Source organism: Heterodontus francisci, chromosome 16 (genome assembly GCF_036365525.1).
Source record: "Heterodontus francisci isolate sHetFra1 chromosome 16, sHetFra1.hap1, whole genome shotgun sequence".
NCBI classification, from domain to species: Eukaryota; Metazoa; Chordata; class Chondrichthyes; order Heterodontiformes; family Heterodontidae; genus Heterodontus; species Heterodontus francisci.
In genome coordinates, this window is record NC_090386.1 from 90,553,310 (window position 1) to 90,567,599 (window position 14,290).

At 45.7% G+C, this 14,290-nt stretch overlaps 1 long non-coding RNA gene across 3 annotated transcripts in view; it reads right to left on the reverse strand.

Moving 5' to 3' along the window:
• The window catches only part of LOC137378513 (uncharacterized), a 273,549-nt gene that overhangs the window by 186,380 nt on the left and 72,879 nt on the right, over positions 1-14,290 (reverse strand). The gene's annotated exons all lie outside the window — the stretch shown is intronic.

Sequence of the window (14,290 nt, forward strand, 5' to 3'; positions counted from 1 at the left end):
GAATTGATTTGTAAGCAACCAAGCTTCCATTCTGTGTAGCTTCTCTCAGCCTCTTATGGTCTGCAGTTATTTTTCGCTGTTCAGCTAGTTGCCTTAAATTGTCTTCTCTGGGTGTAGGATGGTAGTTGCTTCAAACTTTTTCTTCTCACCCCATTTCACCATATTATATGTTTGGTTCTGTATGCTGCCACCATATTGAGTCTAGCCAGAGAGGTTCTTAGACTATAATAGTTAAACATTAATCTTCATTTCATAACAACTATATACACTCCATACTAGCCTGTGTGACTCCTTCAAAAGCCACACTGTTATCTGTTCTCGAGTCTCTCCCACATGATCTCTTACATCATGTTGGGTGGTATTCTTTACATTATCTCAAGATTAACCCTTTCAGACACTTATACTACAGCAACCAGTTTAGATACCATTAAGGGGAAAAAGAAAGTATTGCATTTCTATACCATTTCACAACCACTGGACGTCTCAAAGCAGCCAATTTACACAGAGCAAGCTCCCACAGACAGAAATGACCAGATAATCTGTTTTGGTGATGTTGATTGAGGGATAAACGTTGGCCAGGAAACTGGGAATAACTCCCCTGCTCTTTTCCAAAATAATGCCATGGGATCTTTTATGTCTACCTGAGAGAGCAGTCAGGGCCCCAGTTTGACATCTCATTCAAATGATAGCACCTCTGACACCACAGTATACCCTTGGTACTGCACTGGGGTGTCAGTCTTGATTTTTATGTTCAAGTCCTGGAGTGGGACTTCAGGCTAGAATCTTGTGACGCAAAGGTGGGAGCGACAGAAAGATAAACACAAGGGAGAAAGGAATAGAAGTTTGTCCTGATTGGGTGAGATAATGAGGGTGGGTGGAGGCTCGAGTGCAGCATGGACCAGTTGGATTGAATGGCCCGTTTTGGTACTGTACATTCTATGCATTTCTACACAAACCTTGCTTAAATTTTAACAGTAGGTCATAGTTTGTTCAAACACGCTGTATAGCTGCACAGAGCTGCAGCAAGAAAAGCCTTGCCTACATCGCCTGCACAAGCTGAGCTGTACTGCGGACATCTCTGGTAAAATGTGAGCAGGATGTTTCTCCATTTCGGAAGCATCTGGCAGCCTGAGACTAGAGTCCAGTCTCCACAGACTGGGGCAGGCGATACTCCAGCCGGAGCCAGTCCCACAGGACCAGGCTGCCTTGACGTTTATTCGCATGATTGATGACTTGAATGACGCTCTCCCTCGCTGCGGCACGGAGAGTTCTGCTGGCTTTTACTCTGATGATTAATGTGTTAATTAGAGACCATCACAAGCTGTTCATTAACCCTCAAGCAATGATTTTCTCCTCATGAATTATGCTGCTTTGCGGAGGTCCCATGAGCATTGGTGCCAACCGGAATTTGCATATATTCATTCACCACGATCAGAATCGTCTCAAGCAGCAACTCAAGTGGTTAAGAGCCACATTTTATGAGTCGGGAAGGGGATTTGAGTGAATTTCTGTTCCTGTGTGCTTACCTCTGTTGCTGTGCTTTCCCCTGCAAATTCATTAAAGTTAATAATACGTTCTTTTTCCTCTCTGCAATTTATTTCCTATTTTTCCCCCTCCTCCCCTTGCTCACCAGGGTGTAACCCTGTCGCATAGCAATGCCCTTAACCCGTTTGGTGATATCATTCCCACATCAAGCACCAAAGTGTCCATGACTGGCTGGGGAGACAAGGGCTGGTCGTCCATCTGAGCGTCCCGTCGCTCCCTGTGGAGTAGTTCAGGATATCAAGCCCAGCCGTCTCTCGGAATTGTCAGCTGTTCTTCTGCCTGATGCTAAATGTCATCTGCATCATTTGTACCTCATGGACGTTAGAATTACCTCGTTCCTTGGTTACCAGTATATTTGCATTACAAAGGAAAAGCGAGCGTGCTTTTATACACCACCTTTCATGACCCACAGAATGTCCCAAAGTAATGCTGTGCTGTAGTCACCATCGTAACTCTGTCATGTAGGAAGCACACCAAGCTCTCACAAGCAGCAATGTGATGATGACCGGATAAATATTGACCAGGTGAGGACACTGGTGAGAACCACTGCCCCACCCCCACCCCCGCTGCTCTTCTTAAAAATAGTGCCATGATATCTTTTAGTTCCATTTGATGGGGCTGTCAGGGCCTTGGGCTGGAATTTAACATTGAGGCGGTTGCCCCGCCCACTGGCTGGAAAGACGGGGGACATCCCGCCTCCGCCAGGCCTGGAAGCCACACTGCTTTTTTTACATGGCCCAGGCCCTTAATTGGCCACTGTCGGGGCTTCCACCCCTCTGAGGCAGGAGATCCCGCCTCCAAGAGCTGCCAGCCAATCAGAGGGGGCACCGGGACTGGGTGGCCACTGCTGGGACTGCACCCAGCAAGAAGATGACAATGGACGTCGCCCTTCAAAGAAGTAAGTGCGGATCGGGCCTTGCTGGGGACTATCAGCCAGGCCCCAGCGTGGGGTGTGTGGTTCAGAGAGCAGGGCAGGGGGATACTTTTAGCGGGGGACCCGTGCTGCTTGGGGAGCAGGGAACCCGCAAGGAAGCCGCCAGGTAATACTGGGCAGTCTCCACAGGTTTAAAGTGCCACTTAAGGTCTTCAATTGGCCTGGGGCGGGCGAGCCATTTATTACCTCCTCCACCACTGATAAAATAGCAGCTGGAGTGGGTAGGCGACAAGCACAGCACCCCACACCTCCCACATGATTTTACGCACACGGCCTGTCTCCTAGCCCACTCCCGGGGCGGGGCGGGAGGGGCAGGGTTAAATTTCGGCCTTGGTTTAACATCTCATCTGAAAGACGACACCTCCAATAGTGTAGCATTCCCTCAGTGCTAGAAAATGTACTCAAGTATCTGGAGTGAGTCTTGAACGCACAGCCTTCTGACTCGAATGCAAAAAGTGCTCACATTGAGCCACAGCTGACGGCTTTTGCTCAACACTAGCCCAGGAACACTGAGGCCCCTTCTGCTGCCTCAGCTAAGATCCATTAAAACAGACCAGGGACGGAATGGGGGACAGTTCTGATCTGAAAGGCTCAACGGCCCATCATTTGCCAGTGAGATATGGGAATGTTTCCCTAGTGAAGTTTTTTAAGTGCACCCATGATGTAATATATCAATGCAACACTTCAAGGCCATCTTTATAGAATCATCAAATTGTACAGCACAGAGGAGGCCATTCTTCCCATCGTGCATATGCTGGCTCTTTGAAAGATCTATCCAATTAGTCTCACTCCCCTGCTCTTTCCCCATAGACCTGCCAATTTTGCCTTTTCAAGTGTTTATCCAATTCCCTTTTGAAAGTTACTATTGAATCTGCTCCCACCATCCTTTCAGGCAGCGGATTCCAGATCACAATAACTCACGGCACATTAACAATTCTCCTCATGTCACCTCTGGTTCTTTTCCCAATTATCTTAAATCTGTGTCCTTTGGTAACTGACCCTCCTGCCACTGGAAACAGTTTCTCCTTATTTACTCTATCAAAACCCTTCATAAGAAGACTGAGGGGTGACCTGATCGAGGTGTACAAGATTATGAGGGGCATGGACAGGGTGGATAGGCAGCAGCAGTTCTCCTTAGTTGAAGCGTCAGTTACGAGGGGACACAAGTTCAAGGTGAGGGGCAGGAGGTTTAAGGGGGATTTGAGGAAGAACTTTTTTACCCAGAGGTTGGTGATGGTCTGGAATGCACTGCCTGGGAGGGTGGTAGAGGCAGGTTGCCTCACATCCTTTAAAAAGTACCTAGATGAGCACTTGGCACATCATAACATTCAAGGCTATGGGCCAAGTGCTGGCAAATGGGATTAGGTAGACAGGTCAGGTGTTTTAATGCATCGGTGTAGACTCAATGGGCTGAAGGGCCTCTTCTGCACTATATTATTCTGTGATTCTGTGATTCTGTGATAATTGTGAATGCCTGGATTAAATCTCCCCTTAAACTTCTCTACTCTAAGAACAATCCCAGTTTCGTTATTACAAAGTTTACTTAAATGGTCTCAGTGACTGGGCCAAATTATACCAAATTGTTTTTTTGAAGATTTTGGTTTGCAAGACAGCTTTGCCAAGGTAGAAAGAATAGTCTTTCATGCAGATGAATATAACAGAATGATTAAATGGCATGGTGGCACACATCACCTTGCTATACAATAGATGTTCATAATCAACTGGCATGACTATCCCTGAGAAACAAATGACAATGTCTGGTACATATATGAATGAATAGATAAATAGGAGGATAAAGAGCCACAAGGAAGCTCCTGTAATGTGTGCAATTACATCCCACACATTTCCTACTCTCACTCTCAAAACCCGAATCTTAATGGCTTGCATATGTGAAACGATAAATCTTTATGGCTACTTAATCATTAATAACTTCACTTTAGAAACCCGATGATGAGTTAGCTGGCTGGATGCTGAGATTATTCACTCCTGGTTCAATGCTGCTGTCATGTCAGAGGCTGTTCTATACGACGCACTCCTAATACAGTTTGTGACATAGCATCCTGTCAGACTCTCTCATTTGCGTATGCATCATTCTACACCCTTACACTGCAACATATTGACAAACAAATTGGTGTTAATGAATTCCATGTAAAGTAACATGGGTCCATCCTGAATGTTGAACTACAACAACAACTTGCATTTATATAGCACGGTTAACATAACACGTCCCAAGAAGCTTCCCAGCAGTGTTAGAAAGCGAAATTTGGCACCGAACAATATAAGTATATATTAGGGTTAGAAGGCCAAAAGCTTGGCCAAAGAGGTAGGTTTTAAGGGGTGTCTTAAAGGAGGAGAGCGAGGTGAAGAGGTGGAGAGGTTTAGGGAGGGAATTCCAGAGCTTGAGGCCTAGGCAATTGAAGACAATGGCTAACAATGGAGGAGCAATTAAAATCAAGGATGCTGAGGAGGCCAGAATTAGATGAGCATAGATATCTCAGAGGGATCTGGGCTGGAGGAGATTCTAGAAGTAGGGAGGGGCGAGGCCATGGAGGGACTCGAAAACAAGGATGAGAATCTTAAAGTATTGCTTTGTGTTATGACCAGGTGAGGAAGGGGTCTCAGGCTTCTCTCTTTCCCCTTTCCTGGTTTGGCCGTAAAAGTTTTAACTTTTAAAACACTGTTTTTAGCTTCCCCTCAGCGAGACCTTGCTCACTGCTCTCGAATTGTAATTGTAAAGGAACCAATCAGACAGGTTTTCTCAGGTTTAAACAAGAAAGGTATAAGTTTATTAACCCGAACACTCTGCCTCTGTTAAAACCACTAAAAATACCCAACGCAACCATGCTAGCATGCATACGTGATAAATACACACATAAATAAATACAGAGCAGGAGAAAGAATTAAAGGGGGAAGGTTTGAAGTAGTAGATGGAATTCAGTTACTGTTTTTTAGTTTTGGCTGTGAAGTCTTTGATTGAAGTTAAGTCTTGCAGTTCTCGTTGGGGCCCAGTGCACATTTATAAAGTTGTTTCGCTGGTACCAGAAGGCTGCAGGGTCTTCTGTCTTGAGGCTTAAGTTGCTTCCGTGGGACTCTGGAACTTTGTGTAAGAGAGAGACAGAGAGAGAGAGACAAAGAGAGAGAGAGAGAGAGAGAGACCTTGCTTCTCTTTGGTCTTCAAAATTGCTGTCTGCCAAAAACTTTTCCGTGATGCACAATTCAATCAATTCCCAGGTTGGTCAGCAAGTTAGTCATGTGACCAGCTTTTTGTTTGACACAACATCGCCTGCAAGGGTTTTTGATTCTTCAAAGATTACCAGACACAGTCGGTGGGGGTGGGGTGGGGGAGGGGAATGGAATGCTGCCTCTTACACAGACAATGATTCTCAATATCTTTTGATCACTATTGACAAAACCCATCTGGCTAATTGAATCAGGGAGCACTCTCATTGTCACTCTAGGCAACTGTCTCTCAGAATGCAAATGTGCAGCCATGTTTTCAGCCACTGCTCTGTGGTATTTTTAAACAAGTTATGGTCAATATCTAGTACAAGTTCAAATAGTGTTCCATATGCTGAAATTAATATGTTTCCATTTGGCAGGTGTGGTTTCCGTCACAATTTGAGACTTTTTTTTAACATTTATACTTCCTTGTTGTAATATACATCTATTCTGCAGAGTGGTAACCAAGGGATTGTATTCTATTTTCAAAAGTAAGAACTCTTATAGCACATTCATATTAGTTTTTATATCAGGCCTGCTTTAGTTCAAATTACTTCGGGACATTAGGATGCCATTTGGCCCTTCAGGCCTGTTCCGTAGCTCGCCAGTTAGTTACACAGCAACACACTGATAATGCTCCATCAGCTGTAGCAAGAGCTAGCAAGGTGTATCTGCACATGAGGTAAACTGCATAACAGGCAAACACATAAACAGGTAAGCAAGTTGCACTGCACAACCAAATCAAATTAATTTTGTTTTCTTCTGCCTTTCAGTCTGCCATGCCTATATTGCGCTGGCAAAAACTGGGAAAAAAATTCTGTTGGGCCCACTCTTGGCTGGTGCAAAACTTGTGAACTCCCAACCCAGAAGTTTCTGCCTCAATGGAAAGGTTACTCCCATGCAAGAAACAGATGAAGAGGAATTGAGTGAAAAGATATTGAGTCACCAGTGAAAGGCAAGTAGCTGGAGGGGATTTCATCATTGCCTAGCATTTGCAAGACAGAAACAGGCCAGATCAGCCAAACTGCTCCTTGCTGTTCTTAATGTTCCACACAAGCCTCCTCCCACCTTACCTCATCTAACGCTATCAGCTTATGCTTCTATTGCTTTTGCCCTTGTGTACCTTATCAAACCTCCCCTTTCATTTTTAGAGGTGTCCAAAAGGGAGTAAAGTGAGGAAGCTCGAGTTCTCCACCAGTGAAGTCATGACTCAGGTGCGCTGCCTGCTCTGCAGGTACCAGCACAAAAGCTTGGATTGGATGTGGGAAATAATTAAAGTGACAGATCATGGGGAGTGGGGGTGTGGGGGTGGTGGGGGAGGGGTGTGCAGGGTGCAGGAATGGGGGGCTGTGGGGAGTGGTACAGCAGAATGTCTCCCTGGCTAACTTCCATCCCACTTGCCCCTGGCCCATTAAACTCTCCTTCTAATTCCTCATGAAGCCACAGAGTTACTTAGCAAGGCAGATCAGAGGAGCAGTAAGCCCTCCCTCAGTCACAGCCTCCTTGCTGAGCTAAATAGTCTCAGCCGTGGCTCAGTTACCCCAAAGCACTTTACAGACAATGAAGTACATTTGAGGTGTAGTCATATTGGGGAGCTCAGCAGCCAATTTGTGCACAGCAAGCTCCCACAAACAACAACCAGATAATTTGCTTTTTAAGTTTGCTTGAGGGATGCGTATCTTCCAGGACATTGGAGATAAGTCCCCCGCTCTTCTTGGAAATAACTGTGAGATTTGTTTTCCCATCTACCTGAGAGGACAGATGGAGCCTCAGTTTAACATAGAATCATAGAAAATCATAGAATCATAGAAAGTTTAAGGCACGGACAGAGGCCACTTGGCCCCTCGTGTCTGTGCCAGCCGAAAAACAATCCACCCAGTCTAATCCTACCTTCCAGCATTTGGTCCATAGCCCTACAGATTACAGCACTTGAGGTGCAAATCCAGACTCCTTTTGAGCGTTTCTGCCTCAACTACCCTTTCAGGCAGTGAGTTCCAGACCCGCACACCCTCTGGGTGAAAATAGACACCTCAACCAAAAGACGGCATTTCCAACGGTGCAGCACTCCCTCAGTACTGCAATGGAGCATCAGCCTAGATTTTGTTCCCAAGTTCTTGGAGTGGGACTTAAACCCACAACCTTCTGAGGTGGATAATACTACCCTAACACCGCACCCTCAACCGAGCCATGGCTGTTTGTTGTTATCGACCCTCTATTATGAGGTCTCCATGACAACAGCAGCCTGAGACGGCATTACAGCTTCTTGAATTATATTATTCAATTGGAAATATGTAAATGACAAGTGGAGGAATAGCATTAGCTGGAGACTGATAGTGAAGCAAATATAACCCCAGGGTAAATATTCATAGTGAGGGAAGTGAGGTATTAGAGAAACCAGGCGGTTGAAAATCAATAACAAACTGCCTGGTAGACTAGGAAGTTTAAAGGATGGTGTGGAAAGAACAGGAAGATCTAATTATACTTAACACAGACTAAGTTAAATGCTGCGAGTGCCCATGATTTCTATACAGAGGTGCTTTAAGGGGCAAGGGGAAATAGACTAGAGGCTAATGAGAAAGACTGGGGGAATAATAATGGTGTAAATGAATGGTGTAATCTCAGATGAAGGTAGACCACATTTATTCGAGCAGGAAACTGTGAACCCAAGATCAAGGAATTATCAGTTGAGAACTGTTGCAGTCAGGGTAAAAAACCAGTTTGCAGTTGGAGCTAATCGGAAGGGAGACGGAGAAGGGGGGTAATAGTGGATGATTTTAATTAGCCCCTACATTGGGAAAAATGATGGTTTGACCTTCCACAATGCCGTGCCTTTAGTGGCCTGGGCCCTGAGCTCTGGAATTCTCTTAAAAACCTCTCCTCTACCAAATCTCTCTTTCCTCTTGAAGACGCTCCTTTAAATCTATCAAACTTTTGGTCAAGCTGCCCAAATATCTCCTTATTTTGCTTGGTGTCAAACTTTGTTTGGTAACACTCCAGTGAAGCGCCTTGGGTTGTTTTACCACATTAAAGATGCTATGTAAATGCAAGTTCTTGTTGTCGATAATCTTGGGGTGTGGGAGTGAGTGAATAGGGAATATTTTAAAAGTATATATAGAAAGTTAGAATGAGGTAAAGATCTTAGCGAGAGTACAGAGGAGGTTTCCCAGGACGTTACAAAGGATGAGGGACGTCAGTTATGAGGAGTGGTTGGGAAGGTTGAGGCAGTTCTCCTTGGAACAAAGAAGGCTAGGAAGTGATCTAATAGAGGCTTTCAAGGCGATGAGAGGTTTTGACTGAGAAGATAGAGAAAGGCTGCTCCCTCGCTGAGTGAGCGGGTCAGTAGCAAGTCACAGATTTAAAATCATTGGCAGAAGATCTAGAGGGGAGATGTGGAGGATTGTTTACACTCAGAGAGTTGTCAGGATCTGGAACGTTCTGCCTGAACAGGTGGTGGAAGCTGATTCCATAAATAATTTAAAAAGGGAGTTAGACAGGTAATTGATGGTGAGGAACTTACATGGTTACAGACAAAAAGCAGGGGTTGTGGGACTAAGCACAGCTACTTTTTCAAAGAGCCAGCACAGGTAAGATGGGCTGAATGGCCTCCTTCCGAGCTGTAAGTTTAGATGACTCTACCCCGGTCCTGAAAGTCATCTGCTCGTGATCCCAGCGTTTATGCCTGTGCCTTCCAGTGCTCACCCCACTGGAGGTTCCAGAGTCAGTGGAAGGGCATGGGTCTGAAGGGTACATAATCCACCACAACCACATCTCAAGCCTGCCCCATGCACCCGGGAAATTCATAGTTTGTCCGCCACTGGGGTGTTGCTCAAGAGAAGCCCCCACCACCCTCTGGTTGATCTGCTTGTTGCCTTAACTCCACTTTCCTGCCTGTTCCCCATAACCCTTGACTCCCCTGTAGATCAAAAATCTCTCTAACTCAGCCTTGAATATATTCAATGACCCAGTCTCCACTGGGGAGGAGAATTCCAAAAATTAATGAACCTCTGAGAGAAGAAATTCCTCATCTCCATCTTAAAAGGGAGACCTGTTATTTTGAAATTGTGCCCCCTAGTTCTAGATTCCCCAACAAGGGGAAACATCTTTTCAGTATCTCCCCTATCAAGCCCCCTCAGAACCTTACTCCCCTACCAAGTATCAGCAGGTTTCAGTGCAAAGCACTGTTACCTATGAGTCAGAATGTTGTGGGTTAAACTCCCACTTCAGAGATCTGAGTGTTTAATCCAGGCTATCACCCCAGTGATATTACTGAGGAGGAGATTTATAGTGCAAGGTACTACCTTTTGGACCAAGGCCCTGTTTGCTCTCTCAGGTGGATGTAAAAAATCCCATGACACTACTTTGAAAAAGACCAGGGGAGTTCACCCCTATGTCCTGGACAATATTTATCCCTCAATCAACATCACTTAAACAACAGATTATCTGCTTGATTGGCACCCCATCCACAAACATTCACTCCCTCCAACACCGACGCACAGTGGCAGCAGTGTGTACCATCTACAAGATGCACTGCAGCAACGCACCAAGGCTCCTGAGACAGCACCTTCCAAACCCGCGACCTCTACCACCTAGAAGGACAAGGGCTGCAGATGCATGGGAACAACATCAACTGCAAGTTATCCTCCAAGTCACACAGCATCCTGGCTTGGAACTATATTGTCATTCCTTCACTATCGCTGGATCAAAATCCTGCAACTCCCTTCCTGACAGCACTGTGGGTCTACCTACCTCACATGGACTGCAGTGGTTCAAGAAGCCGGCTCACCACCCCCTTCAAAGGGTAATTAGGAATGGGCACTAAATGCTGACCTAGTCAGCAACACCCACATCCCATGAACGAATATAAAGAAATCTTGCCCTCAGGGGAACACCAAATTGAAAAATATACACTCACAATACGAGTTGTGGGAGCTTGCTGTGCATAGATTGGCTGCCGTGTTTCCAACATTACAACAGTGACTACATTTCAAAGGTACGTCATTAGTTGTGAGGTGATTTGGGACATCCTGAGGTTGAGAAAGATGCTATATAAATGCAAGTTCTTCCTTTAAATGGGCAAAAGCAATAAAATGGCCAGTCTGTCTCTCTTGAGGAGGAAGACCCTGATTCCAGCATACAATGCTCCAACTAGTGCCACAAGAATTTCTCTCAATTGGCACTAGCAGCCTTGAAATGTACAAAATTCTCACAGGGCGTGACAGGATAGATGTGGATAGGATGTTTCCTCTGGCTGGTGAGTCTAGAACCAGGGGACACAGTTTCTGAATAAGGGGCAGGCCAGTTAAGACTGAGATGAGGAGGAATTTCTTCACTCAGAGGGTGGTGAATCTGTGGAATTCTCTACCCCAGAGAGCTGTGGAAGGTCAATCATTGAGCATGTTCAAGACAGAAATCAATAGATTTCTGAATACTAATGACATCAAGGAATATGGGGATAGTGGGGAAAATGGCGTAGAGGTAGATGATCAGCCATGATCTGTTTAAATGGCAGAGAATAAAGGCCTGCTCAAGTCACCAAAAAAAACCTGGCCCGAACTCAAATGAACCATATCGGACCCAAGCCCGACCCAGACTGAGTCCCTCCATTTTCCCCCCGAGGCCGACCCGACCCGATCCGAGCCCAAACCAACTACCGCAATGTTCCCTTTACTTACCTTCCGATTCCCATTCTGCCGGAAGCTGCAGCATGAGGGTGATGACGTCATAGAGACGCTCACTCACTCACTGCGCAGACTCAGTTTCCCTGCATGTGGTTGGGTCCCGTCGGGTTCGGGTCGGGTAGCAGCCCTTTAGCAGCGAAGGCTCGACAGGACGAATGGCCTATTCTTGCTCCTATTTCCTACGATCGCTGGGGCTAAGACCCAGAATGGACTTGAGTAACACATGAATTGCTGAGATTCCAAACTATCTGCTATTTAAGGGTGAGGCTTTTCAATACTAAAGCCTATCGCTATCTCCCACGGCAGGCAACCTCTGCAAATGAAAGTCGTAGGGACAGGAGTACATGAGAACATAAGAACATCAGAAATGTTAGCAGGAGGATGTCATTCAGCCCCACGAGTTCGGTCCACCATTCAATTAGAAGATAGCTGATCTTTATCTCAACTCCATCAACCCGCCTTGATTCTATAAGTCTGAATACTCATGCCCAACAAAAATCCAGCAATCTCAGTTTTCAATTCACCTAATATCAACAATGTTTTGGGGAAGAGAGTTCCAGATTTCTGCAGTGTTGTATCATTTTGAAATTGCAATTACATTGTGCGTTGTGTATTCTAGCGGCTGTTGTAGAATATACATGTTTGCAAAGAGAAAGTGAAACTAAGTCAGAATAAAGGAGAAGACCCAAGGACATCACAATTTCCACTACCCTTTTTGTGAAGAAGTGCTTCCTGACATCACCCCTGTATGGTCTAGCTCTAATTTTAAACCTTGTTCTGGACTCTCCTAGCAGAGAAAATAATTTCTCTCTATTTACCCTTTCAAATCCTTCAATCATCTTGAAAACATCAGCTAGATCATCCCTTAATCTTCTAATTAAAGGGAACCCTTGAAAAGCCAAGGCTGAGGGGTGATCTAACAGAAGTCTTTGGGATTATGAAAGGTTTTGATAAGAGTAGACATAAAGCAAATGTTTCCACTGTGAGGAAGCAAAGACTAGAGGTCATCAATATAAGATAGTCATCATGAAACCAAATTAAAGGGAAGGCAGTGGCATGGTGGTATTGTCACTGGACTAATAACCCAGAAGCTCAGGGTATTGATCTGGGAACAAGGGTTCAAATTCCACCACGGCAGAAGGAATTAAAAAGCTAGTCTAATGATGGCCATGAAACTATTGTCGACTGTTTATAAAAACCCATCTGGTTCACTAATCCCCTTTAGGGAAGGAAATCTGCTGTCTTTACCTGGTCTGGCCTACATGTGACTCCAGATCCACAGCAATGTGGTTGACTCGGAAATGGCATAGCAAGCCACTCAGTTGTATCTAACGACTACAATGTCAATAACGAATTAAACTGGATGGACCATTCGGCATCGACCTAGGCACTGGAAACAACAACGGCAAACCCAGCCCTGTCGACCCAGCAAAGTCCTCCTTACTAACATCTGTGCCAAAGTTGGGAGAGCTGTCCCACAGATCAGTCAAGCAACAGCCTGACATAGTCATACTCACCGAATCATAACTTACAATGTCCCAGACACTGACATCACCATTCCTGGGTCTGTCCTGTCCCACCGACAGGACAGACCCAGCAGAGGTGGCAGCACAGTGGTATACACTTGGGAGGGAGTTGCCCTGGGAGTCCTCAACATCGACTCCAGACCCCATGAAGTCTCATGGCATCAGGTCAAACTTGATCAAGGAAACCTCCTGCTGATTACCACCTACCGCCCTCCCTCAGCTGATGAGTCAGTACTCCTCCATGTTGAACACCACTTGGAGGAAGCACTGAGGGTGGTAAGGGCGCAGAATGTACTCTGAGTGGGGGATTTCAATGTCCATCACTAAGAGTGGCTCGGTAGCACCATTACTGACTGCGCTGGCCGAGCCCTAAAGGACATAGCTGCTAAACTGGGTCTGTGGTAGGTGGTGAGGGTAACAACAAGAGGGAAAAATATACTTGACCTTTTCCTCACCAATCTGCCTGTCGCAGGTGCATCTGTCCATGACAGTATTGGTAGGATTGACCACCGCACAGTCCTTGTGGAGACGAGGTCCCGCCTTTACATTGAGGATACCCTCCATCGTGTTGTGTGGCACTACCACCGTGCTAAATGGGATAGATTTTGAACAGATCTAGTAAGGCAAAACTGGTCGTCTATGAGGCGCTGTGGGCCATCAGCAGCAGTAGAATTGTACTCAACCACAATCTGTAACCTCATGGAACAGCATATCCCCCATTCTCCCATTACCATCAAGCCAAGGGATCAACCCTGGTTCAATGAAGAGTGCAGGAGGGCATGCCAGGAGCAGCACTAGGCATATCTCAAAATTAGGTGTCAACCTGGTGAGGCTACAACACAGGACATTGGTTCAAACATGGACAAAAGAGCTGAACTCAAGAGGTGAGGTGAGTGTGACTGCCCTTGACATCAAGGCAGCATTTGACCGAGTATGGCATCAAGGAGCCTTAGCAAAACTGGAGTCAATGGGAATCAGGGGGGAAACCCTCCGCTGATTGGAGTTGTACCTAGCACAAAGAAAGAAGGTTGTGGTTGTTGGAGGTCAATCATCTCAGCTCCATGACATCACTGCAGGAGTTCCTCAGGGTAGTGTCCTAGGCCCAACCATCATCAGCTGCTCCATCAATGACCTTTCTTCGATCATAAGGTCAGAAGCGGGGATGTTCGCTGATGATTGCACAATGTTCAGCACCATTCGCAACTCCTCAGATACTGAAGCAGTCCATGTAGAAATGAAGCAAGACCTGGACAATATCCAGGTTTGGGCTGATATGTGGCAAGTAACATTCATGCCACAAAAGTGCCCAGCAATGACCATCTCCAACAAGAGAGAATCTAACCAACTTCCCTTGACATTCAATGGCATTGCGATCACTAAATTCCCCA